This window comes from Podarcis cretensis (assembly GCF_951804945.1).
Source record: "Podarcis cretensis genome assembly, chromosome: 4".
NCBI lineage: Eukaryota > Metazoa > Chordata > Lepidosauria > Squamata > Lacertidae > Podarcis > Podarcis cretensis.
In genome coordinates, this window is record NC_137173.1 from 58518446 (window position 1) to 58546441 (window position 27996).

Below are 27996 nucleotides of genomic sequence, written 5' to 3' on the forward strand. Positions count from 1 at the left end.
GTTTATCACAATTTTTTTGCAGGTTCTTCTAACAAGCATATCTGGATTAGGGGTCACAGTATTGTGCATTGGGCTCGGATGCACGCCATCACCACCGGCCTTGGAGCTGCGCTTGGGCTCCCATCTAACATCTTGATTCACTAGTTTGGTTGCCAGGGCATGAAGTGGCCTGCATTTATGCCCTTAATCCTGCCAATGGGGGAAAACAGTTTGGGCCAACAAAAGAGCATTGATCATATGTGGGCCATAATTGAGGACTTGCAGATGTTGCACAACTTGTACCCCTCCATAAGCCTGGGGTGGTCCAAGATGCTTGAGACATGACAATGGCACAACCCAGACCCAGTGGGTATTAACCAAGCTTGGAAAAAGGCTAATCATGCAGTGAGGCGGAGCATACTCCAGTGAGGTGGTTGGGTAGTTTTCCACCACAAGATCACATTCTCAAATGAGGCATTGTTTCAGCCCAATGGCATGCATCTTTCCTAAGCAGGAAACCATATTTGGTTGAGAGATATGATTGAAGGCAATAGGGCATGGATGCAGATATGAGTGGTTTGGCGGTGAGCATTTGCTCGGTGGGCGGTTGGGCATTGGGGCAATCCTTTGTTTTGGATGGAGGGGAGGTTGTAGTCTCCGCCTGCCCCTCCAAACGCTGGGGTATTTTGTTAAAGGGATCCGGGGGGAGTGGCCTGGGCCAGGGCCAAAGGCACTCCCCCAGACAGTGGTCCCTGTGGGGGTTGCCCTACTGGATGTAAGTCTTAGGAACCTCTGCCTGGATTGACCACGCGTCACTTCCGACGGGCGGGCTGGAAGTATTTAGATTGCCCCATGCCGAAGCCAAGCCTCTTTCATCTGTATTCAATAAAGTTGTGGCCTGTTTTGACCCCAAACCAGTCTCTGTGGTCTCTCATTATACAGGGGTATGGGAAGTCCGATGCCTGGTCCTGCAAGAAGAATTGTGGATAAGCTGTAAGTCTTTACATAATACTTGGATATAAGTATGGCAGTGCAAATTATAGTTGCAATTCTTGTTACACAATAGGAGCATCCAACATGTTCTATGGCAACCCGGAAATGGGGGAAAGAAAGGTGTGTATTATCAGGTTTAATAGAAATCTTAACGTAAGAATTGAACTCAGTCACAAGATTTCCCCAATGTGCCTCAAACTTGGCAAGTAGATTGGAAGATATCCAGACTATCTGAGTGCCCAGATCTTGTGGCACAGCCAAGCAGCCTGGAGGCCCACCTTTTATATCTGTAGCAAAAACCTTCCCTTGCATACACTTGTACTAGCTTACACAACAATCCAGTCATTCCTCAAGTATTTCTTTTATAACACGTTAATGAGTGTGCATCTAATAGCGTGAGATTAAGAGTGTTCTGCTTTGTATACAAGTAGTCAGCACCTGTAATGGCAGGTCAAAGGGAAAAAAGGGAGGAAGTGCTTTTTGAAAGACATGGAAGACTCCAGCTGGCATTCCTGCCCTCTGTCATGTGCCCTGCAGTGCTCCAACAGAACAGGAAGAAACAGGAAAGGGGCAGAGTTGTGGGAACCAGGGTTGGGGGGTGTGCAATGTCCCATTTCCACCCTAACTTCAGTCACTTTGCAAAGGGGAACAGGAATGCTGTCAGTCCCCTCTGACTTTCCTGTAGAACAGGAAGCCTCAGTGGAGGCTGGCAGGACTTTAATCAACTGAAGTGGCAGCGACTGAATAGAGGCATTAGGTTGCAGTGTTGTCACCTAGGACCAGCTACAGTGGTACCTCTGGTTACAAACTTAATTCGTTCCGGAGGTCCGTTCTTAACCCGAAACTGTTCTTAACCTGAGGCGCGCTTTCACTAAAGGGGCCTCCCGCTGCCGCTGCCACACCACTGACCCACGACTTCTGCTCGCATCCCAGGGCAAAGTTTGCTACCAGGAGCACCTACTTCTGTGTTAGTGGAACTCATTACTGGAAGCATTTGTAAGGAGGATGGTACGTAACCCGAAGTTCCACTGTAATGCCTTTGCAGATGGGAACAGACCTATATGCCTTGACAGAGCCTGTGCTTATATTCCAGGTATTCTCACAAGGCAAGAGAGCCTTATAAGTAGTGCCTCATCTATAAAAGCTTGGTGGAATGGCTGAGAAACCTGTTGGGACATCTTTGTCACTTCCGTTCAGTTCTGAATTTCTTGCCCTGCTCCTGAATAATGACTCCTGAGCACTGCATCTGCTGTGGAGCCTGTGCCATTACTTGCCTGAATAAAGATCTCTTCCTTCCTTCCAAGTGATATTCTCTGCCTGTATATGTTGCGGGGGAGCCAGGACATCACAAACCTTTGTTAATAAATGGGGGGGGGGGGGGTTGGTTAGTGAGATGTGTGACCTGAGTCTAAGTAAGTATACCTAGGTTTTTCAAACGTGCCTTCTATACATCTCTGGCACACTTATAATAGGACAACTAAGAACATCAGTGCTTTAAAATGTTTGCATAATAATTCCACTGTGCCTTTCCTCCTCTGTCTCCTGGCCTAATGACTATAAAAACCATCTAGGTCTGCCTTCCCTATTTTCCTTTCCATCACCTCTGAAAAAAACGTGCTCAAGCCAGGAATGGGGAACCTGTGGCCCTCTAGGTGTTGTTGCATTCCAACTTCCATCTTCCATGACCATTGGATCATGCTGACTGGGGCTGATGGGGGTTGAAGTTCAAAACATCTGTAGGGCACCAGGGTGGAGAAGGCTGGTTTAGTGTATAGCACATTGTCTTCTCTCCATGTGTCTTCAGGTACGATAGCAGAACTGTTGTTATCTTGGGAACCACCCTGACACCTGCGGATATAGGGCAGTATACAAATTTAATAAATAAAAATATAAAAATATACAGTTACTGTTTCACACTTGTGTGCATGAAAAAGTTAACCTGAGCCCTGAACTCAAATTACCAGAGTGAGTGTGGCTTGGCAGGTTTGCAGTGGCTTCTCCTCCCCCCTTTCTCTGTTTCTCTTCCTGCTTTCCTTGACAAAGGAGCCATGCATCTTGGCTCCCAACTCAGCACATGCTGCAAGTGAACTGAATCTCCCCAGAAGGGGGATTTTAAAGCCTGCATCTTTGCTAACCCAAGGATTGTGTGATTGTTTTTGTAAGGAAACCAAGTACTTTTCTTTTTAAGTTGTTTGGGACCTTTTCTCATCTTCACTTTTCTGCCAGCATATAGAGACTTGCTTGCTGTAGCTTCTGGAAACTCTCTGAGTAAAACATACACTTCTTTGCAAAGTTAAGTGTCTGTGATTTATTCTAATCTAAGTATTTTCACTTGTTTAAAGACAAATGAGGGCAAATGTGCTCAGAGCAATCACCATTGTGCTTAACTCTGCTACTGGAGAGTAAAAATCTCCCTTCCAAACCTCTCTTCCCAACAAGAACATCAAAAATTTATACTCTGTGTTGAAAGAAAACCCAAGCTTTCATTGTTATTCACTGGATAAGATGGTAAAAATTGGTCCCAAATAACTTTTAAATGGAAAGACAATTAAAATTATGTCTAAGAAATGACAATGAAAGAAGGAATTAGAAGGGGAAATGGTTGATGGGTATAAACAGTTCCTAAAAACATTTGTGAGGAAAATACCAATCTCAAGAAAGACCAATAACACAAATACTTATGGGGTTTCTAAAAATATAAACAAATGAGCAGAGTTGTACATAAAGGGTTAAAAGTCACATTAGCATTGAAGTAAAGGGTAACTCTAGTTTTGAACAGGGCTATCCAAGTACAGTTCTTCAGAAATTAACAGGTTTTTTTATTGCAGCTATTATAAAACTGAAATTTGTCTGCACCAAAATGTTTCCTTTACTTTGTATCAGTCTGATAAGCGATTTGTTCCACGGAGGGAAAGCCTTTTATCACCATAGTCCAGATGTATATTCTTGGCAAGGTCCACCAACTTAGAAGACTTTTTTCAGCTGAGAGTTTGTCTGTGTGTGTGTGTGTGTGTGTGTGTTTAACATAGGCAGCTCAAAAACGTGTTTTCAAAAAATCTGCTTTGTTGCTTCCCCTTCCCATTCTTTCTTCCATCTTCCTCTGCTTCCCCCCACCCCTCCCCCTCTTATGGCTTCGCCTATAAAGAAGCCACTAAGGGAAGCATTTAAAATATTTCTGTACCCACTCATCTCCCCTGCTGTATTGAATAGATTCTTGCAATAACATTTCATGAACATCCTGAACATCCAAGGGGGTGTATTCTAGGATGTGCAGGGAGTGAGCTGCATCTGGGCCCTAGCACCTAACAGCCCAATCCTTCGCATGTCTGCACAAATGTAGACACCAAATGTCCTCAGAAGTCCTATTGAGTTTGCTGGGAATAATTCCCAGGAAACTCTGCTTAAGTCTGCAGCCTCATCTCTTTGGCTGTCAGTTTCCAGAAAATGAAATCTGAGATTACCTGTGATCTTCTGAAGTATTTTTGGTAAAGAATAAAGACAGAATATGGACTTCATTCAGGGAAAGAGCTCCGAACCAAGGTACTAGATCAGGGGTAGGCAAACTAAGGACTGGGGGCTGGATGCAGCCCAATCGCCTTCTCAATCCTGCCCGCGGACGGTCTGGGAATCAGCGGGTTTTTACATGAGTAGAATGTGTCCTTTTATTTAAAATGCATCTCTGGGTTATTTGTAGGCATAGGAATTTGTTCATTATTTTTTTCAAAATATAGTCCAGCCCACCACATGGTCTGAGGGACAGTGGACCGGCCCACGGCTGAAAAAGGTTGCTGACCCCTGTACTAGATGTTTGGTTTTATTTCATTTGTTTTAACAAGCATTATACAAACCCTTTTCTTCCCCCAGCCCAATATATTGGAGCACCCACTTTCCAGCTACATTTTCCAGTGTTAAAAAGTAAAACTGATGCAGAACTAATTCCAGTGAGAAATGGCAAAAATGACCAGAAGAATCAAAACTCAGGAAGACCAAATTTTTAATAAAAAATGGGGAAAATTTATAATTTATCTTAAAAACCATTGTAAACAGTTAAAATTGTTAGTAGGATTGGAATAACACTTGTAGTTTATTGGTGACTTTTGGATATAATGGAGATGTAAAAGATTAGGATTATTATAAAAGATGCAGGAGGAAATGATTAACAATAGGACCCACAAAGGGAAGGAGGGAAGTCCAGGAGATTCTATGGAATCTTGTCTTGATGTAGTATGTTGGATATGTGATTGTAAAACTGTGATTTGAAAAACCAAATAATTTTTTTAAAAAAAAAATCCAGTGACAAACATTGTTCTCTAGCATTCTCCACACTGACAATACTGGTTCATATATGAATTTTCTACACAGGTTGACCGCAGCATCAAGGGGTGACGTGTTTGTAAATGGGACATGGCTAGTCAGTGCAGTCCTCTCCAGAAGGGCTATAACTCCCAACATTCTGGCTGGGGCTGATGGGTGTTGGAGTGCAACAATATCTGGAGGGCACAATGTTGACTACCCCTGGTTGCAGATCAAACAGTACCAACCAGAATTTTCATATCACCTTATGTTACTCCAAAAACGTATGTTCCTCAATAGACTCTATCTGTAGAACTATCTGTAGTTCATTAGATGTTGGTTGTGCCTTCTGTGTGAATCAGACTGATAACTTTGTAGATATAATGCCTTTATCTATGAATCAAAATGTCTGCTTGTTCAGCAACTAGGTGTAGGTATATACAACCTCTAGAAACTAGAGAAGAATACATATCTGTTATCTGTTATCTCTTTGCCTGCTTTCCTATCAGTTTCAATGGGCACCAGGCACCACTGGATGGAAGTGGCTTCATGGTATCACAGGGAGCAAGCCATTCAGTGCTAGACACAGCTAGATTTGGCAGTAAACAGGTAGACTGGGTTTCCTTTCACTTTATCTATAGTAGGAGATTGTGTGCATGAAGAACGTGCACTTCTACAGGAGTCTCAATGCTCATTTTATGTACATCTGGGCATAAACAGAGCTATGGAAACACAAACACACATGACCCTCCTGCTGCCTGCCTGAGATAGCAGTGCAGTGAAACTGATGGAATGGCATTGGCAGGCTCCGGCCACCATAGCATTTCTGCACTGTCAGGCCTCCTGTGTCTTTTTGTTTTCTCACGGTGAGAAGCAAGAATTCCCCACTTCTGTGACTTCAGCTCCTAAGCAACTGCTTCAGAGGAAGAAGGGGGCTTGGGCATTCCTCAAGTACACTGTGGTGTTCCCAGGCATTCAGTGTTCCACAGGCCCAATATTCCTTGGCATGTTTCCAGCACCTCAAAATGGAGGGTTCTGAGCATACTTGACTCAAATACCTTTGTTGAGTAAACCAGAACACAGGAATCAATGCTTTCTGATTCCTCCTGCCTCAACCTATTCATCTAAGAGGAATTAACTATAGGTCCCAGGATGTGTCACAGTAATAGAGCTCTTGGAGTCTGTTTTGTCACCCCACCCCCTTCTCCCTATCTTCCGCTTTGGCCAGCGCACACAGAAGGGTTGTGGAAGTGGTGGCGGCAGCAATGCTGCTCCATTAAACCCCACCACTGTGTGCCTAAGTCATCTAAATGGAAAATAAATACATAAAGGGTAGGGATGTTGTGTGATGGCAAGACTGAAAGAGAGGAAAGGCTGCAGCAGAGTCCACCAGCAGCAGCATAAAGTTCAAGATCTGGTGGTTCACTTGTGACTCACTAAGAAGAGCATCACCTACTGAATCACAAGCCCTCTTCCTTCTCCTTCCACCTATGTTTTCCTTGGCAATCTCCCACCTAGTAATGAATCAGGCTGACCCTACTCTAGGAAGCAACAACCAACAGCTTGAGGTGTTGTGGCCACAAGCTATACTGTCTGGTTCTCAGGAAGCTTCCAGAGTTCCAGGATTCACTATAACCCTCTGTGCAGCCCTCACTGGGTCACAGTGTGACAAGAAGTTCTGCAATGTTTCCAGCCCCACCTATCTGGAATATTTTCCTGCAGAGGCAGTGAGTCACTTCCTTGTTAGAAATCTCACACCAAATTCTTCCTTTTCACATGTGCTTACAAGATATTATTAATATTCTCTCTCTCTCTCTCTCTCCCCCCGTATACAGACTTTTTAATCATCATATATGTCCACACTATCAACCACTGTGATAGACTTCAGTCCACATTAGATTACAAATCTTTCCACTAGCTGTATTTGATACATCAGATTTTCTCTGGGATGTATCAACTTCTATCAGTAATTTAAAATCCCAGCTGTGCCTAAGTAACATCAACTTGTGTACAAAGGATTGTGTACAAAGGTTATCAATTAACTACGTGCTGCCAACACTGTCAAGTGCCTAGAGCTCAGGTGTTCACAAGCTGTACATGAATAAGTGTACCAGATTGCATGGACTGAATATGGACTATGCATGTACAGTTTGTACACACTTAGGTTCTGCACAAGTTTTGCTAAATATGTGAAGGTCAAGGGCAGGGCCAGCAGGCATTATATACATTTTGCTAATGCAGTGATCAAGGGAAGTAATAGTACCACTCTATTCTGATTTGGTCACATCACATCTGAAGTACTGTATCCAGTTCTGGGTGCGACAATTTAAGGAGGATGTTGACAAGCTGGAATGTGTGTAGAGGAGGGCAACCAAGTTGATCAAGGGTCTGGAAACCAAGCCTTATGAGGAACGGTTCGGTATGTTTAGCCTGGAAAAGAGGAGACTGAAATATAGTATCTATATAGAAGATGGAGAAAACTTGTTTTCTTCTGCTCCAGAGGGTAGGACCCAAACCAATGGATTCAAGTAACAAGAAAGGAGATTCCAACTCAACATCAGGAAGAACTTTCTGACAGTAAGAGCTGTTTGACAGTAGAATGGACTCCCTCGGGAGGTGGTCGACTCTCCTTGGTGGTTTCTAAGCAGAGGTTGGTTGGCCATCTGTCAGGGATTCTTTAGCTGAGATTCCTGCATTGCAGGGGGCTGGTCTAGATGATCCTTGGGGTCCCTTCCCACTCTACAATTCTGTGATTCTATGAACTCCTATGCAGCTACTAGACGGCTCCACTAGGTGGAGCTAATAGATTAACCCCAATACAAGGCATAGGTTTATTACAAATCCATGAAAAGTAGGCACTGCATTTTCTCAATTTGTGTTGGTTGAGACTTTATGGGTAGAAAGAGGCAGAGGGAGGGGGAATCAAAACAGCTTTGCATGCCAGCTCTGTTGGCCTCCCCATCTTTGATAGTGTCAGCTTTACTCCCCCCCCCCACCTGATATCCATGTGAATCAAGCCTAAAATACTTCACTTAGTTGCACCTACCTAGGGGATGGGATCAGAAAGAAAGAAGAATCGGTGGGGCAAGAGGAGAGTAGGGAGAACCTGGCAGTTCTTACACATCTTACTGCTGCTAATCTCCTTTCAAAAGAGTCAAATATAAAGTCATGTTCTTTCTTGTGAAAACATTACTAGCCTGTGGGTGTCAACACAACCTTCATTTCCAAGAAATCTGTTGCAGCCCACAGTGAGTCTAGAGAAATTACATTTTGATGACAGCGAAGACAGACTGCGAGCAAAACATTGCACACTTAAGCTGTGTAACAGCAACAATCTTGTTGGCTTTTTTTTAAAAAAAGACCATTATCTCCTGTTCTATAAAGAACTACAGCAAAAAAAGGACCAAAGGTGCATGTTTTCAATTTTTGCTTAGACCTTGACAGATACCCTTCTCTTTCTTCAGTTGCTATTCATTGAAAGGAAAAACCTTTCCTTCTCGCTTGGATGAAGAACAGCAAATACCATTGCTCAGCTGCTCAGTTTCCTTTTACATGCTATGTATTATGTAATCAACTTACACAATCATCTCAGGTATAGCAAGTTAGGAGATAGCAATTCACCAAAACAACTATACAAATACTTTGAATGGAATGAAGCTTTGCCACAATAAACTAAACTTGTGAAGAAGTATTGGTGGACACACTCAATTTCATGCATGAAGTTCAACAGTTCACAATTTCAGCTGCCAGGGATTACACACACACCCTAACCCTGCTGAAGTGAAAAAGGATTTTTACTCTGTGTGCATGTGTGTATCTATTATCTGTCTACGTATTTATCTAGCCAGCCTTCCCTTGTAATATGCAGCTAGCAACCCACTATCTTGAATAAATGGCTGATTATAGGACACATAACTGAGTATCTAATATGCATGGCTCAATATCTACTCTGGCATAGTGCTACTCATGGTGAACTTTATATTCTTATTTTGGCATACTGCGGTCTAGATTACTTAGGTTAATCTGTAAAGGACTCATCAGTCCATGATCCCACTAGAGAACATATGGAGAACATATGGTCAAGGGCAGCTTTCACCAAATTAGTGCCCTCCATAAATTTTGGACTACAACTCCCATCAGTCTCCACCTCTGGAGAAGACTGGCCTAGGACACCCATCCCCATGTTAAGAAAATTCATTTAGTCATGATACTCTTTCCTTTTTCCCCTATAGGAAACAGCATTGTGATAACATTGCAAATTAACTGTAATAAAAGCAATATCAATCACTAAACTATACTACATTTTAGTAGGGTTTTATTTATTTATTTTGCCTCTAATGATATGCCAGAGGTGGTACTTTAAAGTCCTATTTGACTCCAACATTTACATGTTTTTCTCCATTTAACCCGTGTGTGTAACATACACACACACACGACAACAGATGATCATACTTCAATGCTGCTGACAAACTGAGCTCTCACCAAAAAAAAGCTTATGCCATAATGAAATTGGTTAGTCTTTAAAGTACCACAAAACTCTTTGATTTGTTTTGGTGCCTGCAACAAACTAACATAGCTAACCCTCTGAAAATTTAACCTCATTGCAGCATTACAGATTCATCGTGCAACACACAATGGCCCCGTTCAAGTGTTTGCGTTGTGTGTGAACTCTGCACATGAAGTGGGAGTGTGAAGATGAAGGCATGAGCTCCTCCTCCTAACTCCTGGACTCCTGGACTCCTCTTTGCAGATAGTCATGCTTCTGGATGGCAACAGGAGCAAGGATGGAGGAGTGGAGCCAACACACTCAGCCCCCCGCATGTGGAGCTCAAACACAATACAAATATTAATAGGGCTGATATCACCAACTAACACTTAACCCATTTTAAATGAATCCCAAGAGCAGTATTTAAAAAAGCCAAAAAAGAGAGTAATAATTGAAAATACCAGTAAATTATTTTAAACCACAGTGCAGTTTATAGGCAGAAATGCATAAAGCACAGTAGCCATGGCCATACAGCGTACACTAATACCCAGAGCTTCACCCACCCCATTCTTCTCCTCTCACTCTAGCCGAGGTGGATTCCATCAATGCATATCACAAAGCCTAGGATGCTCAGAACCCATCTTTAACCCAAACATGCATTTGGGGACCATTTCTTAGTTGATTTTACCATATACTGTATGGAGGTAGCACTGTTGTTGTGATTCACCTTAGATCAGGTTGCAACCTAGTAATGGGTCCCAACCCATCAGTGATGGGTAGTGGCTTTCCAAGGCTTTCAGACCAGAATCTTCCTTAGCTGCACACAGAGATGCCAGAAATTGAACCCAGGGCCTTCTGCATGCCACTGAGCTACAGTCTTGTCCTCCCTTCCTGGCTCTCTCATGCACAACACAAATGCATGATTTTCAACAAGCAGTGCAGTGCCTATAGGAATATGCCCACAAAGAGCAATGAGGAAACTCAGGGGCTATGTAGTATTATTCTCCTTTTGATTTTGCAGACACTTCTTGTGAATTTTATCCTGTGGGAAGATACAACAATCTGCTACACTGAAAGTGTCAGCCAAGAATATATATTTATATAAAAGAATAGCGCTTCTTGCAGGACACAAATAATGCTTTAGAAAACAAGATTCCTGACAAAGATTTCTCAGCCAACACCACTAATGTTCACTGTGTCTGACAACAGAATATTGAAGAAAGCAGATAAACACTTTCCAGACATTATTTTAAACTGGAAAGCAAATAGTTATCAAGAGGCAAGAAATACAAGGACAATAGGGATGGTTACAAAACATCTTCCACAGAAAAACAAAATTGTTCAGCTTCTGAAGTTCAGATTGACTGATGGCATCAGTAGCACCCTCGTGACTTTGCCTATGTGTGGATCTGCATAGGCACCAATTCATTGTTTTAAAATACTTTTCTTAAAAAGAGATTATTATTTTTGGAAAGAGAGAAAATGGCCAGGAGCTGAAGGAGCATCAAATGTGTCCAGGACAGCCAATCAAAACTATGTTTCTCTAAAATGAAGCAGAAGGGGAGGAGCAACCAGAATGTGGAGAACAAACACCGATAGATCTAAAAGAGAGTGTTGGTTGCATCCTCCACCTAGTACCAATATCAGGAACAGAGGAGAAAAACTGCCAGTCCGGTTATCCCTTTAGAGATGTGGCTTTGGCTCTCTAGGGAGTTCAATCAGGTCTATCCATCTGGAGATGCAAAATCAGTTCCAAGATGCTGAGTTTCCACATACTGCTGTCTTAACCATCTATTTCTGATGGTACCCTCCATGACTTGAGATGCCTGAGATTTGTACATAGCACTGGAACATTTTGGGAGGAGCGCTTCTTTTTTTCTGTTACCAAAGACAAACAGCTGTATCCACTGTGAGTGCTTTCAGATGCATGTTTATTGAGGGTGGGCACTTCTCATACATGAATGTTTATTGCAGCATCCACACATTGCCACCAGCATCAAAATGGCAGCCCATGTCCCTGCCTCCTGTTTATTCCAAAGTCACCCTGGTCTGTGGAAAGTCAGGAAAGTTGTCAGTGACCTACCTGCATTATCTAAAGGACCTGTTTGTATTCTTAAGCACCATCTGGATCATATGGGTCTCACAAGCAACATTAGTAACTCTTTCTTAGATATGAATCCACCAAGCACTGCCACCAATGCTTTGCATGCAGATGGTCTTGGGTCTAATCACTGGCATTCCTGCTACTTTCTAAAACAAGAGGCAAACCGAAATATAGCCATCCTTTGAAATTTGCACTTCTCTGAATTTTGCAATGCAATGCAGCCATGTAATTATATATATACACATGCGTAAAGTGTGCATATAAATGCATATATTTATAAAAATAGCATACAAAATGCATTATATCAGAAAAAAATGTGTATATTAGTGAAAAGTGCATGTAAAATATGTTTATTAGAAGAAATTCACAGTATAATGCTGTATTTTTAATCGATTGGTGGAGGGGAAAAACACAGCTCTATTGTAGTTTTATAAACTCCACGTGTTCTTCAGCTTTAACTCAACTTTTAAAATACAATTTAAAAACAACACTAAGCAACCAAATTGGTCTAAAATTATTTGGATCTGTCTTAGAACCTCTTGTGAATAGGCTCCAGTTGTTCGGTCCCAGCTCCTGCCAACCTAGCAGTTGGCACATCAAAGTGCAAGTAGATCCCGCTCCGGCGGGAAGGTAAATGGCGTTTCCGTGCACTGCTGTGGTTTGCCAGAAGTGGCTTAGTCATGCTGGCCACATGACCCGGAAGCTGTACTCGGCCAGTAAAGAGAGATGAGCGCTGCAACCCCAGAGTCGTCCGCGACTGGACCTAACAGTCAGGGGTCCCTTTACCCCTTTACCTTTAGGTGTTTTCCCATGGATGATCCTGGTAGCAGACTGTCTAAAAAGGGAAGGGAAGGGAAGTAAGCATGCCAATGAAATGAAGTAATTTTATTGTCAGTAACATTCTTACACCCTCTTATCCCTGTCATCAAAGCCCAAAATGTAACTGAGCTTTTTCCAGGGCTGCTAAGCCTAACTCCATCCATGACTGCCACGTGTGCTCATCTTTTTTAGGTTGCAATGCATTTTATACTCTCCACACAAATCTATACTGGAGCTGACATTTTCTAAATTATCCTCCTGCCTCAATTTCCTTATTACTGCTGTTGCTAAAGTGTGCTTCTGAGCAGCACATGCACATCAAACCAAGCTTGTTTAATTGATTTAACTGGGTAGGCACCTTTAGAGATAATCACAAGGTCTTGATTTCATGTGCTTTTGTGCCAAAGATTTCCAGGGGGTTTGAGTAAGTAAAAAATTGTTCTTACAGAAATAACATCCTAGGAAACATTAAAAATGAGTTAATTGCTTCTTGCACCGCTCCAATTTCAGCACAATCTTTTGTCTCCTTGGACAATCAAATTATCCAAAGGAATTATCACTAGATGCTTTAGACCAATTGATAAAATAGTTAACTGGGTTGACATACGACCACTCTCTGGTCTAATAAGAACTTTCAAGTTCTCAAACTAAGAAGCTGCTGGTTGTGAGAATCATAAATCACTCTTATCCTTCAATTCAATATATGTATATAGATCCATTTCTTGATATTTTCCTGTCCCATTATAAACACGCAGATGAAACTTAAATGAAAGGGCAAGAGGAGACTGGCCTGCTTTATTAAGACCAGTGTTTTTGAAGTTCTGATGAACAAAAAGCTCAACGTTTCTGATGCATGACCCATTTTCTGATTGAACTTGGGATCTTCTCCATGGAGACCAGATGCTCCATTGAGCTCTGGCCCTTTCCATTTCTTCTTAAGTTGCAGAATGCCCACAGGGAGTGGAGAATATCAGACATCTAATGCTCTTTGCACATCCCTGTTTAACAAAATTATGGACTTTGAATGCTACTGCTACCTGGTGTCTTCATCCAACTCCTAGCCACAAAAATATTTGTCCAATGAGACTTCTAAGCTTTAGCACCACACTTGAGTTTTAGCAGATGCTATCCATGTGGCAGCTACAATCTTACTTTTAAAATGGGATTCCCAAGAAGACAAGGGCCCTATTCAAACGTTCTCCCCCTCATACAGTGAAGGGGAGAGTGGGAACATAATAGCTAGGTCTGCCCTCTCTTTGCCATCTCTGCTGCCAGCTTCACCACAATCCACATACTGGAGGGCAGGTGTCTGCAGCAGAGAGTCCGGTGTACTCATGGAGTCTCCTCACCTGCTTTATAACCCTGCGTGATCAGACCTTCAGATTTGAACACACGGAAAACAATCAAATTGGATAGCTCAGTTGGTAGAGCATGAGGCTCTTAATCTCAGAGTCATGAGTTCAAGCCCCACACTGGGCAAAAGATTCCTGCATTGAAGGGCATTGGACTAGATGATCCTCATGGTCCCTTCCAACTCTACAATTCTGTGATTCTATGCAGAGGCTGAAGAGACACCATGGAGGGGGCAGAGCTAGCTAGGATGTCTGCACTCTCCTCCCAAGCATGCCTGAACAGGACTAAGATGTCAACATAGGACAATTCTATTGTCCAGGATCTAGGTTTTTTAAGGGTGTGCACTGATTTTGAGAATACTCATCACCCTTAACTGAGCTTTGGTGAACCTGTTCTCAAAGCACCACTAGCTGGTACTGGCAGAAGCACCACACATGAATGCGCAGATAGTTGAAAGACATATCACCTTACTCAAATATCAGCTTTGATACTTATTTTATTATCTTCCAGATGCTCTTTCCAGTAACCTGGTTACTGTAAAGCTGAACCTTCAGAAATTGCTTTCTGAAAATTAAAGGAAGGATCACTGGCCATGCAGTGGCAACCCGATACTTCTTTCAATCCAGTAAGAAAAATACAGCTCACTAGGAAGGTCAAAAGTTAAAAGGAAAGCAACATTAAAGAGAATAGATACAACTTTTCTATTTGCTTTAACCTTGTGTGAAAAGCTCAAGGCAATCTCTGAACAAGTGTATTTCAGATCTTTTTCTTGACTGACATTTATTAGGTGCATTTGTCAGCAAGTACAAAATAGAAGAAACATGATTCTATGATAGGTACTAGGAATCTGTTTACCACCATCAGGGAGATGTTGGAATGACTTTAAGGAGAGTTTATCATCACTTATCTTTGTGGTCTCATAATAATTTCACTTACCTTTTTATATCAGTTTGTTATAAAGATAATTTAAGGAAAGATAGCATTGCTATCTTAATAACACCAGTGTTCTGGCATGTTCTATCAAATCTTATGCATGTAACACTATTCCCAAATAAAATAAGCTGTAGCTTATGATTGGCTGCAGCTGCAGGTGAGGGCTTCTCCTCCGCCTTTCTCCAGTGCCTCAGTGGTTTCTTAAAGAGACAGCTCCTCACCCTAATTTGGAGTTTCTTTAAACCTTTGAATTCACCCCTCCATCCCACATCTCTTCTAAAATGTGCAAAGATCTTTGCACACAGTTGTATCTTCAAACATTCTGTTGCCCCTTACTTGCTAGGATATGTGGATTGGGAAAGTATCCCACATTGGCATTAGAGGTCTAGCAACACAAACCTAACCATTTCTACTCAGAAGTAAGTCCTATTGAATTCATTGATGCTTACTGCCAGGTAATGGGATTAGGATTGCAGCCTACAACAGGTTATCTGACCTTCCTAAAGCTTTTGAATCCCTTGCTTTCTACATTTATTATACCTTTTGGGACTCCTCTGCTTAGCTCATTTCTTCTAAAATTTCCAAAGAGTTTTGCAATGCAGATGTGTTTTTATACACTCTATGACCGGATCAGTGGGATATGACACTGACATTAGAAGTCTAGCAGCACAAACCTAGCTATGGCTACTCAGAAGTAAGTGATATCTTCTTCACCAAAAAAAGTTGCCATAAGGAAACCTTACCTTTGTCGATCTCCTGAGATGAAAAGTTTATGCAATGCTTGATTTAACCAATAGATGTCTCTGTATATGTCACAGTTCCTGGCAGGACATGCGGCTGTTAAAAGTTGGAATTTGAGCTGTGTGGACATTTGTGTGACTAGTGGTTTAAACACTGTGGCTGGGATTTGGGTTTGATGAGGCCCTAAGCTACTGAAGGTAATGGGGCCCTTTATATGTCCACCTGTCCTTTGTCAACAACAAATTGTCGCTGTTTTTTTTGGTTGAATATATGCTATATGCAAATTTATGGACCTAATAGGTCCATACACAACACAAAACACTGTTGCTGTATGTAAGTTTTATATCTTATTTTTGGAAATGTACATCCAGTTTTTTCCCCTTTAATTTTTTTTGGGGGGGCCCCAAGAGAGTGGGGCCCTAAGCTATAGCTTATTTAGCTTATATGTAAATCCGGCACTGTATATGCCCAACTAGATGATAAGGCACTTCCTCCTTCACACCATTGTATGGGCAGTAGGTGTCTGTCATTCAGATGTGCATTATAATGAAAAAGTCAGTCTTTACTGGATGTACACATCCACCTTATTAGTTCCTGATTTACCAGAAAAATCTGAGCATAAATGGCTGTTTTCGTACGCTGTTATTCCTTGTTGGATAAGAAGCTGCATCTTTTATCCTGTTTTATTAACTTAGCAGTTATGTGGACTGGAAAACTTCAGGTGACAAATATAGATAAGCAGAAAATGGAATAAAAAGTGGAACTTTTTGTACTACCATTATCTTGAAAAAAACTTGAATAAAATATGCAAGGCCTACTGAACGTGAAGTTAAAACATGGAGTGATGTACCGTTTTCTTTCATTTCTATCTTAAATATATATATATAGTTGCAAGCAACAGGGTATGAGTGTAGCAGCTGGGGCTGCATAAGTGTAGCTCCTTTGAAAAAGCTACAAAACCCTGCCAATCTGCTCCTTGAAGGGGAAGGGGGGGGTCTAACCCCTCCCTCTCTGCCTCAAACAGTCAATCAGTGCACTTGATTCCCATAAAAAGTGAGTGAACAAAATTTGGCAATTCCAGTGTGAGGGACTAGTGTGGAAGCCATCATTGCTTAAGTAATGGCTGATACAGCACTGATGCACTTCAGGATAATTCTGCCTGAGGAAGCCTCATGATTCATTGACTTGCATGTTGACTGGTTGCACTTTCAAATGCTCAAACGCTATACAAAACAAATGGACATGAAGTCAGACCTAAGTTGGAGCAGGCACTCCTGACTTCCATGTTAACATTCACTTTTCAGCTCCTTCAGGTCATACACACAGACATAACAGAGATATGATGCAACATTATATTGCAGGATCTGACCTGTCTATATACTAATGTAATTCCAAGTTGCTCCACACTCATGTAGACACCATTATCACGCAAAAAAGAAGTGCCAGCAGACTTGAGGCAACCCCAAGGTACACATAAAGTACAAAAAACAATTGTAGAGCTCTCGCCCTCACAGAGTAAGACCGGGGTGTGTGGATCTGACAACTGAGTGGAAGGGAGACTAGAATGGACTGCCTGGAACATGAGGACAGAGAAATATATATTAGTAGGAAAAAGCATCTCCCTGATTGGATAGATAACTTCCTGTTTTGCACTGGAGAAACTAATTTAAAATGTTGCTAAGAACAGAAGTGAGATCTTCCCAAAGACATGGATAGAAAAATCAATTATTTTAATGTAGCTGTGACAGGGTATAAGTGCCTCTACCACACACCTTTTAAAAATCCAAACTTGAAGGGGTAAAACCAACCAAGATTGCAGAGATAAGAAACCCAATAGCCCAATGAGGGCTGGGTAAGCCAAACAGATGAAAGCAATGTAGCGATTTGAACCCTGCGCAGGAGCACTTCCCACCATTTTTTAAAAATTATTTTTTGCAGGACAACACTTGTTATGATCTAAATTATTTCTACTTCCTTTTAAAGTACCAGAAGCATTTTCCCTTGGGACATACTATTCACTATAGTTTGCATTGTGATAATTAAAGCAAAAGCACATACAAAATTCTATATTTTACCCATAGCTATGCAGTTCAGCGCTAAGGACAGCAGGTCATTTGCACAATATATTTATACCTCCTGCTGAAAAGTTTTGGGAAAGAATAAATCTTCTTAGATAGAGTGAAACATAAGAACAATCAGCAATTCTATCATAGTGATAATATATATCACCAAGAAGGGTGCCACATAAATCATTTTTTTCTCCGAAGAACTATGTACAGTACATGGTAAAAGCCATCCAGATAAATTGCTTTACTTCAGCAGAGAGCTTCACTAAACATGACAACTGAAATGGATATATGCCAATCATCTACCCTGCTGCAGGTTCTCTGACTAAGCTGGCAAATTGACACATAAGGCAGACCACACCCTTGATTCAGTTTTTGCTCCAGGTAGAGGAAGGGCTGCGTGGGTGTTAGCTTGTTGTCATAGTCAGATCATTTCCTGGTGAAGTTTGGACTTATGGCTCCAGTCTTCCCCTTGTAAGGGGTGGTGGAGAGATGATGGTATGTTCCCAGAGACTAAAGGAATCCAATGGATTCCTGAATGCCCTGGAAGATAGAGCAGGTAGCCCTGTTCAAGCTCTTGCCCCAGTGTGGGGCTTGACAGGGTTGCCCTGAGAGTTTCCGGCATTTGTTCCTTGGAATACCAGTGAATTAAGGGCAATGAAACAGTTGGGACAAATTACAGTATAGTATAGTATAGTATAGTATAGTATAGTATAGTATAGTATAGTATTTATTATTATTACTACTACTGCTACAAAATCATGTATAGAAATCCTAAAAGCTCTGCATACATCACATTTATATATACAGTATGAGATGTCCAAAATGTGTTGGATATTAAACTTTCTCTCCTACCCCTTTGTTCCCTACTACCCACCCTCATTTTTCTGAGGTTTCCCATTAAGATAAAAAGGCAATGTCCCTCTTGTTCTTTCTTTGATAAACAAACAGCATCCCAGTAATCAAAGGTTTCAAATGATTTTCTTTCATGAGAAAGTTTCGAAGGAGCAAAAATGATCTTTATTGGAACTGGTTTAATGCCAGTGAGCTGGAAAACCTATTGCATAATGGAGAGTAGCCTTCTGACTCACTAATTAATGCTCTTAAGCAGATCTGTCATAGAACTACTGCACAACTTCACTTTTCAGTTTCTGGAATAAAGGTCTTTCCTCCTCTTGTTTCACCCTTGTGACCCAGCGATGCTACCAATTTTCTTTCTGCACTTATGAGATCACATTTTAAGTATAGCCACCACATGATAGCTGATAGCAAATCCCATTGTCATTTCATCTTTTTCTAGCTTGTTTCCTCTCAAGTAAATAAATATATGTGATGAGAATGAAGGTCCCATGGTTGCAGATCACATAAGATATTATGGTATTTACACATTCAGTAATCAAGCAATAACCATGATTTCCACATCAGTAAAAAGGTGTGAGCCTACTATCAGTATTGTTATTTTCACTGAAATCCTTTCAAATCCTTTGGTTTTTCAAATACCTCAACCTGAGGTTAAGAAATACTCATCTCCGTAATTAAAGGTAGAAAACAGATTCAAGGATGTGCTGCAAACTCTCCAAATGAAGAACAACATTTATTTTCTATAGTCTTGTGGTTTCTGGGCCTAGTTTCAGGCACATTCATGGGTTTTGGAAATGGTTCCTCAATAGTTATTCTGACTTTAATGAGATTGTGGCTGAAGTTTTCTTTGGTGGTTTCATCTGGACAAAAAAAAGATAGAGATATATGTAGAGGAGTTCAAACATTTCTAGTATTTTCTTGGAAAGGAGATGAGTGAAATGAAATGTTTATGATTTGCAGCCCTTTATTTTTCTTGGGATGTATTCAGTCTTCAAATTGCTAAATTGAAATCCATTAAAATATTCACATTTTGCTGCAGCAAACTGATTCTTCTGTCCAATAATTGCCACCAGAGTAAAGATACGTTCTAATATTCAAGCATTGAATTGGAGCACTTTACCTGCATGTGCAAAACAAGGTCTGCAAATGCCAAGGTCTTTGCGCTTCGTTTCCTTTCCTTTCAGCCTTTTTAATACTTCTGTCCTTGGTATGTTTGTTTACAGCTGTCAGTGAAAAGCAGCAACAAGCAGTCATTAACAGGACATTTTAATGCTGCCTAGGGAAACCACAATTGCTTCTACCGTTAGCCTTTCTATAAAACAACGCAACATTAAAGGTAAAGGTACCCCTGCCCGTACGGGCCAGTCGCATCCCTGCATAAGACAGCACGGAATCCTTAAAGCTGTGGGTACATGTGAAGCTGAGTCAAGATAAGGTTTTATTTTAGCAACAAGGTTGAAGGTGGCCCTTGTGAAAGCTAAAATGGATATTGTTTCCCCTAATGAGGCCACAAAATCTAATGAACTGCTGACATTCACAGTGACTGTTGCAGGGATTTATGTAGCACAGCAATGGAAGACTTTGAAGGATTCAAGTTTAAATTTGTGGTATGGAAACTTATGGGACCCGGCTAGGGCTGAAAAGCTTACTCATCAGCTAAAGCTCATAAAAGTTTTACAAATCATTAGAAAATTGGACACAACCCACCCGCTGCATATCTTTTCATCTGGAAGTGGCAACGCATACTGCTGCCTCCTTAATACTAATGCTAGCACATTTTGCATTTTACAGAGCAGGATAGTGAACCTGAGGTCCTCCAGATGTTGTTGGCACTACAACTCCCATCAGCTCCAGGCAGCATGGCCAATGAGAATTGTAGAAACAATCAATTTATGTCAATGTATAGGTATTATTGCTGATTAAATTATAAACCAACTACAGTGGTACCTCAGGTTAAGTATTCGTTCCCGAGATTCCGTTTTTAACCTGAAACTGTTCTTAACCTGAAGCACCACTTTAGCTAATGGGGTCTCCTGCTGCCACCACACCGCCGGAGCACGATTTCTGTTCTTATCCTGAAGCAAAGTTCTTAACCTGAAGCACTATTTCTGGGTTAGCGGAGTCTGTAACCTGAAGCGTATGTAACCTGAAGCATATGTAACCTGAGGTACCACTGTACTAAGGAAGGCATTCTATTTCTTGCTATAGATATGATAGATTGGTTTTCAATAATATATTTTGTGTGTGTGCGCGTGCGCATGTGTGTGCGCGTGCCTTTGGTTTAAGGCAATTGTTAAGGTGCTTACAAAATCACATACGCCAAAATGCATGGAAAGTTGTAATCAAGGTGCATAATTCTGACTCTGCATTAAATACACTGAGAAGTTTCTCATGGAGCTTCTACCAAATGAGACCAGATGATACCATATATCAGAGGTATCCAACATGGTGCCCACAATTTTGTGATCCATTTCTCCTTTCTGACAGCCATGTTGTGTTATGCCATGCACCCATGGCAGCCATTTTGTGCTGTGACATGCCCCACTGCCATTAATTTGTGACCGGTGTCCATGGCACTTTCCCAAAATTCCAAATATGTCCACTGGACCAAATATGTGGGGATCCCTGCTATATATTCTCTCCTCACTCCAAATGCTGGCCCAAGCAAACGGAATATTGAGAGGATGGGAAAATCACACTTTGAATTCAGAAGCCCTGCTTCCCTCTTCCAGGAAATCAGAATAGCACTTCCCTGGACACTGCAATGAAGGGAAAGAATGAAGGATAAAATTTGGAAGAAATAAGAAGGTATTCTCATGCCATTCCAACTGTTCTCCTCAATTCTATATATGCAGTTCAGCAACCTGGTCACAACTAGATCTGTAATTCTAATCCAGATTTATTTATTTATTTATTTATTTATTTATTTATTTATTTAAAATGCAACAGACTTCTGAAAGAAAATAATAAAGACATATTGTAGGCGACTTTCACATCATATAAAGAATTATATCATTAAAATTTGGGGCTACAGAGTTCAGAAGCAAGATGAAAGCATTTCCCTTTTTGCAGTGGTTAGTTAAAACTGCCTTTAGCTTATAACAACAGTAATTTCAATTGTAATGAATAGTTTCAGCTAGCATTTGGAAGAAGTATAATCCTTGGTATATAAATATCAGTAAGTCGTGCTGTCAGTGTCTGATGTGGTTGTTCTGTTTGAACATTGCGGCAGTTGTTCCTGCTTAAGTTGGACCTCCCTAAGATATCCTGTTTTCTGAAAGTTTCCTGCTGTGAGTAATTCTTAATCAGTATATCCCTCAAAAGCTGAGTAGTTCAAGAGTGCCATCTTGAGGTGCAATATGCTGAATGAATGAGCAATGACTGGCAGTCTTTGTAAGGTTGGAGGAATGTTTGCCAGCTCCTTAAATGGTGAATTAAGAATAAACAAACAATGCACAGGTTTAACTCACTTCATTTCCGAATAGCCAGAAACATTATTTATTTGAACATTATTGCTGGGTGTTTGGAAGCACTGTAACGTGAATCAAGGACCCACCCTATTTTCTACATTTGTAGTGCACATGATGCCCTCGTGTAATCACCACCACAAGTGCTTGGATTGGAGTGGGGGTGGGGAGAGAGAGAGAGAGAGAGAGAAGGATGCCATTTGGATAAGAGCAACTCAAATATGTTCCAAACACCTGGTGGAAATATAATATCCTAATAAACAAATAGTGGGGTAAAGAGAGTCAAAAGAGATATTAATGGACATTTTGCTGATTAAGGGTCAGCATGGCATCAACAATCAACATTGTCAAGCATCTACCAATGGCCCAGGCCCAGGCCCAGGCCCAGGCCCAGGCAGAGTGCTCAGTCACAACAGCACTGTGCACAGACTCAGACCACTCTACTTGCGGAGGCTCCACCCACAGCAGCGGATCCAGGGGATTTGGTTTCAACGCCACCTAGGGTCGCACCACAGCCTCAGCAAGAGTTGTGTGGCTCCCCGGACTTGGCTACCAGTCCCCGGCGGTCTGGCAGAGTTTCCAAGCACCCAACTTATTTAAAGAACTATGTTGTTGGACATGTATCACTGTTGGTCTAAGTATGGGAAATGTAACTGATATGCTTTTGTGCCTAATTGAACCATTACGTGTAGTGCTCTATATAAGGAAACCATTACGATTGTAACTAACGCCTTATCTCGGTGGGGAGGGGTGTTATGTACTGAAGTTCTCACCCTGGGCCAGCAGGGGATACTGTAGATAGTTTTCACTCAGGTCCACGTCAGTTATTTTAGGCGGGAAACCCTGGGTTGTTGTTGCTACAATGTTGACAGCCGGCTGCCTATAAAAGCAGGCTGGCTGAGCTGTTTGCTGTTCAGTTCTGTCCAGCTTACAAATAAAGAGCTGCTCTGGAGAAATCGCTGTGTTGTCTGCTATGTTCGCCCACAACTTAACAGTACCACTTTAGCTAGTGGAGCCTCCTGCTGCCGCTGCGCCGTTGCTGCATGATTTCTGTTCTCATCCTGAAGCAAAGTTCTTAACCTGAGGTAATATTTCTGGGTTACTGGAGTCTGTAACCTGAAGTGTATGTAACCTGAAGCATACGTAACCCGAGGTACCACTGTATGTTGGTGTGAGGCAAGTCAGTACAAAATCTTGAGAAGTGCTGGCCCGGAACATGGCCTATGATGAATCTGTAGCAGGTGGGGGAGGGTTCCCACCCCCTTACTGACAGAGTTCCTTTCCAAAAAAAAGGAATAACAGGTTGCTCCCTGACAAGATGGCAGGCCTCATGCCTCCCCTGAATCTGTCCAACTGCCTGGAGGGTGTATGTGCAGAAGGCTGTAGGGAAGAGAAGGGAAAACTTTCCATATGTAAACTCCCTTATTGTATCTTAGGATCCAAGCCAGGGAATCTATCTTTACCTGATTCAGGTAGGTAGCTGTGTTGGTCTGACGCAGTTGGGGAAAAAATAAAAATTGTCCAGTAGTACCTTAGAGACCAACTAAGTTTGTTCTGGGTATAAGCTTTCGTGTGCATGCACACTTCTTCAGATACAAAAAATGTGCATGCACACGAAAGCATATATTTACCTGCTCTTGGATTTTTAAAAAATTGAAGTCTGACTCATTAAGAGACATTTGTGTAAACGCTTCCCTTATTACAGCTTCACTAAAGCCCTGCAGACAGTGATTTGACTGGTATGCACCAAGGGACACAGTCTCCCTTGTTCTTCCCACACCTTGCCAATCAGTGGGTCAAGAGACAATCCCTCCCCCCACATCCCTGATACATGTTGTCACTTTCTTATTTGCCTAAGGCTCCATCTCTCGTGCAAGCAGCAGCATCCTGCCTCAATGGCCACTGTTTTCCTCACCTCTCTTGTACCACCACATTATCCCTGCCCTTGACTGACACTTGTGTCCTGGGGGGCTCTCACTACACCCCACCCCACTTTTCCCTGATGCACACCCTGTTTGGGGCAAAGCATCACTGCGCAAGGACAATACAGTACAAACACATTAATAGAGCCAATGGGCTCAGGATTTCTTTATTTTTTTAAAAAAAGCAGAGTAGAGTACTCCCAACTGCAGAAGGGAACACACAGCCAAATATATATCAAAGGAGAATTTTCCTGCTGTAAACCTAAGAACAATTTGTCTTTCTCTATTTAAACCATCACTATTATAATTTGCTGTAGCAGATAAAAGAACAGTCTCAGAAAATGTTTATGAAGGAAAATAAACAACATCATTAGCATTTGTACAAAATGTTTCTTCAAGAAAGAAACCCAATTATTTTGTTATAATGCTTCTTATTAGCAACAGCTGTTTCCCAAAAGGCTTGTATAGTAGCATCAATCAACCAACATCAGAGAACATGTTATCTACTTAGCAGTATTTTTTTTTTTTAAAAAAAAGGCAAACACTTAATGCGAAAACAATAATTTGCTTTTGGAGGCTGTGAACATGCACAGCCACATAAGCCACTGATTTAATAAATAAAAACAAGAACCAGTATTTGGAAACAGGTATACAGAAAGGCTGTTCTTGAACTGCTGGAGTGCAAAAAATGGGGGGGGGGACACAACCGCTTATTAACAAGTCAGTGCTTACTACATGTAGCTTCTTACCTTTAAGCAAGTGGAAAGGCAGTCCAGGCTCCCTGTGGAAGGCTACTTTCACCAGCATCACTGCTTTTGCGGATTTCCAAGTACTGTGGTTTCCAGGAGCAGAGAAATAGTGGGGTTACATTGTGGTTGGAGGCTACAGACAACTGCCTTGGTTGGCTTACAGTAAATAAATAAAAAAAAATTCTGTGGAACATGTTGGGATACAATGTTGATTGGTGCATCAAAACTTTCAGGAAAAAATGTGTAAAATATTTGACAGAGATCTGGGAAATTGTCTTGGAAGGGTTATGATACCACCTGAGAAGAAGGTTACATTTCAGGGGAAGTTTAGATTTTATGTTAGCCTCTCAAGAAATTGCTTCTCTTCATTTTCACCAAGGTCAGATATACATTCACTTTTATCTCCATCGGTATCAGAATTTAGTTGAAACTGTTTTATTTGTACAATTGTTTTCATATACAGTAATTGTTTTTACTGTTTTTGTATATGCAGCTATTTAAACATATACGGTAATCTTGTATGGGGGTTTTATTTTTTTGGGTATTGTGTAATCAGTTTGAAATGCAGCCCACAGCCCTGTGCCATGATTGCTGCTGGACTCTGAGGCCTTGCTTCCTTCTGGCCCAAAGCCTTGCACAAGCCTGTATGCCTTCCCTCTTTCTGACAGCTTACTGCTTTGCAGGCCTTGGCTATGAATAACAATTGCCGCTTAGCTGCTGCGTGTTAGGATTTGCTTGTGGATCTTGGTGAAACTGAATAACTATTTTTCTTAATTTCAAGGGGTTTACTAGGAAGACCGTGTATACTCCTCAGGTGATGTTAAAATTCCGGTTACTGTTTCATTGGCTTTCTTTTAAAGCAGGAACACAAAAGTTCATTTCCTTATTAATATTGATTTATGATAATAAAATTCACATTTTTTTCAGTCCACCAACATTTCAACATTGTAATCCAAGAGATTACTTACTGAACTCCTTGTTGCATTTTCCAATAAATGTTAAATAATGAGCATAACATCTTCCTGCAATAATAATAATAATAATAATAATAATTCACTCAAAACAGAATCAATATATCTTGTTAAAAAGCAGCAATATTTCTAACAGCTTGGATAGAGCCAAATGTATAGTCAGAAAAGTGAAGGTAAAAGAGGCAGATCTGAAACAGCAACTAAAACAATTGTGAGGTGGGGGTTGAAAGACTGGTCTTATTTACAATAGCAACTATATTTAAAGTGGTCTGACATGGCTGATCTGAAAGCATCCACCAGATGAATCATAACACAGAAAATGCACAAGTATCTCAAGGCCGCAAATGTCCAGTCTGCAGCAACTTCCAGTGACATTTCTTGGTAGCTGCAAAACGAAACAGGTGTTCAAAGTTTTAACAGAACTAGTTATAAAGCTATTATCTGTTTACTCATCTTCCAGCAGAGTTATTTCCTCCTTGTTCAAAGTAGTGCCGGACTACAAAACTTGTGAGCAGGACTATTTACTCATCCATAATGGCGAAAAGCCACAGAATTTACAGCTCCCCTCTCCACTAAACCACATCACACAATCACTGTCTTCATTGTGTGGATGAGTTTGGCCCACTTATGACTGAAACTTGTGTTTATTCATTGCTACCTTTCTGTCACAAAATATCTACCCACCTCTCCAGTGTGATGCCACTGAGGCAAAAAGTAAATAGAAGGCATGGCGTTGTGTGTGGCTGACACATTTTCACCCAGTAAGTTTTATGGTTGAGTGAGGAGCAGGGATTTGAATTCAGGACACCACAGTTCTTGTCCAGTTACTTTCCCACACTGACTTCCTTTGCATTCAGAGAAAAGGGGCAATGCCTTGGACCCCCAAAGGGTTCTTGGATTAGTCAAAGTTTTAAAGGTTAGTTAATGGAAAGTAATAATATTTTCCCTGCTTGTAACACCTTTAATGTTTGCTTTTGTTACCTTCACAGTGTGATTTTGGGCTTCTGTTACTGATGCCACAAAGGCATAACATAAACATAGAGTATAATGAATCCAGAAACAACAGTAATAGCAAGAACTTCAAATGACTAGCTTGAAGAAGCAAAGCATTGACACTGGTGTTTTTTGCAAACATTATTTAAGTGTGGGTTTGCAATTTATCCACAGGGACTATACCTTGTCGCAAAACATTAACATCCCTCATTGTACTCATAATCCCCTGAGTCATGGTACTATGGTTTGCTTGCAGAAATATTTGGCCAGTACATCCATTGAATACTTATCAGAAATGTATTGAAACCATAGTTTAGTGTTACAGCAATGAGCCCAGCCTTTCCCTGAACCATTAGGAGTTTGGAAGGCTTCCATTTTAAATTCACTCCAGCTCGGTAGTGGAAAGCAGCCAAGCTGGAAACCAAAGTTTATGACTATTATTTTCACAAGCCATAGGCTGCCCAAAACCTCACCCTTGGTTTTGCATTTCGTCTGAATGCAGTCAGTGTCTTCTGTAAATTAGAAGAACCAGAAAGAACCGCCACAAGCTTTTACTATTATGACATGTTGCACAATGGAGGGAGAAGGGTTTAACGGGTGTTTTAATTACTAACATACTTTGCAAAGAGGTTGACCACTTGGTCTATTTTTTTTGCATTTAATCACTTCCTCAAAATCTCTCTCTCTCTCTCTCTCTCTCTCCCCCCGCACTACTGCTCCAGCAGAGATTAAGCCTCATGTCTAACAAAAAAAATAAGACATCATACAGCTAGCCTAGTGACTCCATCAGAAAAGTTAGAATTCCAATTTAAAGCAGGAATACTTCAATTATAGCTAAAAACTCACCATGCAGAAGCAATTAGGATCTCCCCTGGCCAGTTTGGCGCCCAGCTTGCCTTCCGCGTTTTTCACATGCAATCCCATTGATGGGAAATTTACTTTGTAGGTCACAGCCCTCGGTCTCCCCTGTAAATAGTTGGAAAGCATCAGAGTTGGTTGCTAGGTAACTCCCCCTGCTTTCTGCCTTCTCCTTCTGGAGCTGGCAGAGAAGCCAGCCAAAGTGAGAGTTCAGCCGCTCTCCACTCCCAGGACAGGAGCTTGCTGCCTTCTCTCCTTCAACACAGCTCAGCTTGCCTCTGCCAGATCTTGCAAGAGGCAGCTTCCCACTTAGGAACTGGCCACAAAATGCCCCTCCAAGCGCTTGTCCAAGATGGGCTTTTAAAATATAGACAATTCTGCCAAGTACAGTCAGGGAATCATAGCGCT

General features: G+C 41.4%; 1 long non-coding RNA gene across 5 annotated transcripts; it reads right to left on the reverse strand.

Annotated features, from left to right (window-relative positions):
* Positions 1 to 25: 25 nt before the first annotated feature.
* Positions 26 to 27996, reverse strand: LOC307215340. Of its 5 annotated transcripts, XR_013838463.1 has the most exons (7): positions 27577 to 27996; positions 25735 to 25788; positions 24767 to 24849; positions 19749 to 19851; positions 19341 to 19488; positions 11835 to 11997; positions 26 to 2820 (listed from the first exon to the last, which is right to left on the reverse strand). It is a non-coding gene; the product is annotated as an uncharacterized lncRNA (long non-coding RNA). The 5 variants fall into 5 exon arrangements; XR_013838460.1 differs by lacking the exon at positions 25735 to 25788; XR_013838462.1 differs by lacking the exon at positions 24767 to 24849.